General features: G+C 52.5%; 1 protein-coding gene across 1 annotated transcript in view; it reads right to left on the bottom strand.

The window, feature by feature from the left end:
- Positions 1 to 5,079, bottom strand: part of ZHX1 (zinc fingers and homeoboxes 1) — a 28,175-nt gene extending 23,096 nt beyond the window's left edge. The window contains exon 1 of the mRNA XM_042868674.1: positions 5,059 to 5,079. The gene's annotated coding sequence lies outside the window, so the exon portion shown is untranslated. The remainder of the gene's footprint in view (positions 1 to 5,058) is intronic.
- Positions 5,080 to 5,678: the final 599 nt, after the last annotated feature.

Raw genomic sequence — 5,678 nt, forward strand, 5'->3', positions numbered from 1 at the left:
AAAAAAAAAAAAAAAAAAAAAAAAAAAAAAAAAAAAAAAAAAAGAGAGAAAAGAAAGAAGAAAAAAAGCCTCCTTCCATCACAAATTATTTCTGTTCATAAAATCAAAAACATTAGTTCTCTGCTCACCCACAGCCTCCTCCAGCACATTTAAATAAACCACGTTAAGAAGTAAAATTTGTAAAACATTCGTCAGATGGAAGGAGTAAAGTTGTGTGGGTTTGTATCGTATGCACACAGATGCCTTCAAGACCAGCAGGTATCTGGTATGGGCACCAGTTCCCCCAGCACTGACCTCACAAAGCACCTTCTCCAGTCCCCATCCTTACAAAGAACCTCGTGGGAGAGAGCCCTAAGTTTCCAACACAACCAGGCTGGATGCAGTGCGGTGCTGAATGCTCCAAGAATTCCACCATCCACGCTACAAATGTGTTTTGGCTTGCTGAGAATCCTACTGAGAAACAGAAACCCCTGAATTTTCATGCTTGCTTCATCCAGGCTCACTGTGCAACTGCTGCCAAGAGCTGAACTGCTGATACAACTCTGATCTGCACAGCACCCTCAGCTCCTGCAGATGTTGCTGATGGCAGCTGACCTATTTATAAAAAAGCAGCATTTTCCTATTTTGAAAGAAGTCTGAAGATAACTAGGAATGGTGACTTTTCGAAGAAGCACACAGCTGTAATGAAGGTTTAACCGCCACGTACTAATAACTGTTCCTGCCTGATTCTTCCAAGTGCCTCTCCTTTACTCTTCTGATGACCTATGACACTCCTACATCTCATTTTGTCCCACTGAGCTAAACAGAGCCCAACATTCATGCACAGTTCCCTTAGGAGAGTCTTAAATTCAATGGCATGTTGATGAACAAAGCATGTCTTTCTCTATAACGCAGGGAGAAATACAATCACATCAGTATCATAACCTGCTTAGGCTAACGTACCTCAATTTATAGGAAAGCCAAGCATAGACATCTCCAATAAGACAGCCTGGGACTACACAAATACACATTTGCCTCTGAAATTCTTAGCATCCTTGTAAGGTAAGTCAAACCTATAAGGAAGAAATCATACCCTAAAACCTATACCACGTGTGCCTAACACACAGCACTCATTATGAGCTGGCAGCTCTTTCTGGCCCATTGTACATGGTCCTTAAGATGCCCTGAAGATTCAGTGTGTGGAACACGTGGAGCTTTTACCATAACCACTGGAAAATTCAAAAGCTCCTTTCTGTCCTTCTGCCTGTGGGGTGGATTTGGCACTCAGGCTGTGCACAGAACAGCTCTGGCTTTGCCAAAAAGCGAGGGCTGGTGTTACACACGCCTCACTGCACAGCGCCGTCTGCAGCTGCTGAAACAAAGCTGTCAGCCTTCAGGGCTGCTGGGGACCAGCTTCAGTTGCAGGTGCCCACATTAAGGTCCTTCATCCTCTGCTGGGATCAGTGAATAAGAAAGGTGAGCAGCAGATTCCAAAAGCCACAGGGGAGGGCCAAGTTGCACAACGTGAACCTAAAATACCAAACGACTTTACTGAGTGGATCCAGACACAGTTTGAAGCCCATTCTTTAGCAGTAGAACACACTGGGCTCTTTTAGGCGTGTGAGGCACAGCAGAGTTCAAACTTCCGAAGGGTTTTTCATTGTTAAGATACCCCATGATCTTCAACATCACTTAAGGAGTGCAAAAAGTAGCAACAGCTTTGAAGTTCTTTACAGTTTTTCCCTCCAGTGTTTTCCCATCCAGCCACATCTGCTGCTCCTTCAGTGGTCAGTAGTTCTCCTTTCAGTGCTTGAGTGTGATGATGCACTTTACACAACACAAGGTAACAGTAAAATAAACAATGCACCCTGCATCTGCATTCCTTAAGAACATACTCCTTCTCAGTGAGTTCTACTGAACTTTATAACAGTTACTGCAATCTCAAAGCACTGAAGGATAAGAGAGTGTCACACATCTCCCCACACGTGATGAGAGCAGACGTTTGCTGTGTTCAGACAGACTTCCAAGGCTGGTTAGAAGAGATCCTGTTGTACACAATATGTTCCAGGCTCCTGTACTCTGCAGGACATCAGAAAATTATCAGTGGACATTGTGAAGCACCTCCCAGAAAGACACAGAACTGGAAAAGAACCATCCGTTAAAGTGATGCGTAGGGCAGGACTACAAAATGCCATCTGGCAATAGGGTAAGGAAAGGCATCATCATTGGCGGCTTCCACCTCCACAGAGAAACAAACAGCTGTTTGTGCAGTAAAGTGGTTTGAATACTCAGGAAGGTCCCCAACTAGCAGAAAAAAAAACCAACACCAATAACACAAAAACCAAAACAAAAAAAAACACCGGAAAAAAAACACCACCCTATATGATGAGTTGGAAAAAAGACAATAAATCAGAATTAATAATGAAAATAAAGATGCTGAAAACATAAGTAAACATCTCCCTGGTGCAGGGAAGAAAGAAGCATCCTGAACACCTGATTTGACAATATGAGAAAGTTAATTAAAAGAACACAACACTGATTCTTATCAGCATCTGTTCAGCAAAGGTGCTGCCACTGATGTGTTGAGGGACAGATACATCACCTGAACACTGGGACTTACGCTGCTGCCTGGTGAGGAGATGCTGAATACAACAGACAGGGAAATGGTACTGTATTGACAAGGGCACCGCTTGTTTACAAGCTGCTGACAACTCTGAGGCAAACCATCCTGGCAGCTGTGGATCAGTGACCTCATACTCAGAGCACAGTGGGACAGGGCACACCGGCCATTAACCTGCAGCAGGGAACAGCACGTCCAGGCCCTCAGCACCCAGCCAAAAATGCCTGGAGTTTCCTCCCCCTTCATGATCCCAGACTGTTAGCATTCGTGACTTACATTCATTAAACAGATGCTGAAACAATCATTCTATCAACTTGGTGACAGCCTGACGATTTCTAAAAACTAAAGAAATCAAATTCATAATATAGAAACACTACATTTAGCACAGGGAAATCCTATGCGACAGAGAAAGGGAAACTGATCACTGAAATAAAGGTTACGCACGGCCTAGCTGCAAGCGGTTATGCCCTGATTGCATTTACTATGTGCAAACAGGACAAAAACCAGTTTATACTGATCTAGGGCTTCAGAAGTTACAGTTGCATAAGAATGGAAAAATTCTTAAACTTGGGGAAAGATTTGACTTAACATGGTCACGTATCTTTGAAGTAAGACTTTTCTAAACCCAAAAGTCACATCCAACCAAAATGCTGTCAGTGTTTGCAACAACTTGATGAAAACTTGAAGCAAATTTCAATCCTCTCCCTCAGGCTATAAGGAAATGAGCGAGGGAAATGTGGGAAAGCTGAAGGATAGCAAGGAGCCCAAAGTGAAACGCTACAGGCTGCTGAGGCAGGGAAACAAGGAAAGTGTTTTGGGTACCTCAGGAACAAAAGGAACCCCAACACAGCCCAAAGCTGTCACTGCTGAAATTCTTCAGTGAGGGGAAACTTGCAGAAGGCAGAACAGCTCAACAAGCAGCTCCAGCACTCTCCAGTGATATGCTGGCATGCAGGAACAGAATAGGCTGTTCTGATAACAGCCACCAGAGCTCAACGACACCAGTTACAGCCAGACACCAAAACATCAGAGAGGTGACAGAGAGGAGAAGACCTGGGAGCACCCTAAGAAGGCTATGAGCAGGGAAGCACCACACACAGAGAAGCTCTATCTCAACAATACGCATCTGGAACAGTCCCTCCATGCAGGGATGTTGCCATAAGGCAACAGCAAAGGGCTTCTCAGCCAAGCAAAGTTACACAAACCCCTTGCCTGAAGTCAGCAGTAAATCACCTCGCTTACAGCAAGCGGCACCCGTTGCACTCTGGCCTGGGGAACTCTTTCATAGCAGGGCTGAGGTACAGCCTCGCTGGCAGGAGGTCAAGGCAGGAACAATTGGGTTCTGTGCATGGTGTGTGCTCGGTCACAGCTCTGCACTGAGGGCAGCCCTACAGTCTGCAGCACACAGCCAGCACCCAGCAGCGGAGATGGGCTTCTGTCAGCACCCACAGGTGATGGTGTATGAGAGCCTTCTGTGCACACACACAAAAGAGCTGCTGGTAAAAGCCAACCAAGCAGTTCTCAGAATCCCGCTCTCATTTCTACCTTTAATGGGCTCTTTGTGTCCACCTAACAACTTTCACAACAAGCTCCGCTTATTTATGTAACGTTTGCAAGCACTAGGACATCCCCACCGCGCTCTCCATTGTAAAACAGAAGGCATAGATCGCAGCTCGGAGAGCAACACCTCAGCCTGAGTTACTGCCCGCGGCACCGGGACACAAAGCAAACTCCTCCACGGTTGAAGCCCGAGCGGCTCAGAAGTGAAGCACGGGCACCTGCCAGAGCGCTGCCCGCCTCCGTGCGCGGCTATGGGAGCGGGTGCCGAGCTCCAGCCCCGTGCATCCTGCTGAGCGCAGAGCCGGGCATCGGGGCGTGCCGCGGGCATCCTCAGGAGCCAACGAGGCATTGCCCCGAGCTCGGCGATTCGGACGACAGCGGCCCGAAGCACCTGGAGGAAGCCCACCAGCCCTCGGCAGAAGCCGGCCCGCCGATTCAGGCAGTGAAATGAAAGTTCTCCGCTCCCCTTTCCAGCTGACAACTCCGCTGAATCCTCCTCCATCCCACGGCGAGCGACAGCGCGCGCAGGCTGCCGACTTCGCAGAGGCAGGGGAAAAGCTGCCGGCAGGAGCTGCGCCCCGCAGCCCACCGCGGGCTCCTCGCCGCTCCCCGCACATACAAACGCCCGCTCCACGCCCGCACGCTCCGCCGCCAGACAAAGGGGAGGCGGCGGGCGGGGCCGGAACACCGCGCCCACCCCGCGGGAGGCAGCGGCCCGCCGGGCCCGACTCCCCCTGCCCGCCCGCCCCCGCGGGGCTGGAGCCGCCCTTTCTCCGGGGAGGCGCCCGCCCTGCCCCGCCGGACAGCGCCGTGCCAGTCGCCAGGAGGAGCGGGCACGCCCCCGGGTGACCTCCCGCCGCCCCGAACCCCCTCCCCGCCGCAGGGACCGCCGGCCGTACCTGCCCGCCGCCGCCGCCGCGCCGCCTCAGCCCGCGCCGCCCGCCCGCCTCCTCCGCTCACGGCCGCGCCGCCATCTTGCGTCTCACAAACTACTGCACTTCTTTTGGGGCGGGGGGGCGGCGGCCGAGCCGGGAACTCCCAACGCCGCCCGGGCCCTCGCCTCGCCGCCGCCCGCGGCGCGCACTCGCATCCTCCCGGCGCCTCGCTGCCCCGGGGCGGCCGCGCGGGGAGGACGGGCAGCGGCGGCCGTGCCTCTGCCTCCCTCGCAGGGAGCGGGGGCGGAGCCGCTCGCCGCCCCGCCGCCGCCCCGCCCGTCGGCGGCGGACACCCGGCAGAGGCCGGTCCGGGCCCGCGGCGGTGCCCGCTAAGTTAGCGCCCGCCTGTCAGCTTCTTCCACCCGCGGCTTTCCGCACGTGCCCGGCCCTGAGCGACGGCGGCGCGGCGCGGTCCCGAGCCGCCGTGCCGCGGGCGGGGGAAGAGACGACCCGCACAGCCCCGTGCTCTGGCTAGAGGTGGAACTTGGACATCTTTCTCCAGCCGTCTCGGACACGTCGCTGTTAGCTGCCACCGAGATACTTTGCGACGCACCGTGCTTACATAGTATGTAGGCTGCTCCGAA

Source organism: Lagopus leucura, unplaced genomic scaffold, assembly GCF_019238085.1.
Source record: "Lagopus leucura isolate 7727_CA_CO unplaced genomic scaffold, USGS_WTPT01 Super-Scaffold_100002, whole genome shotgun sequence".
Taxonomy (NCBI): Eukaryota; Metazoa; Chordata; class Aves; order Galliformes; family Phasianidae; genus Lagopus; species Lagopus leucura.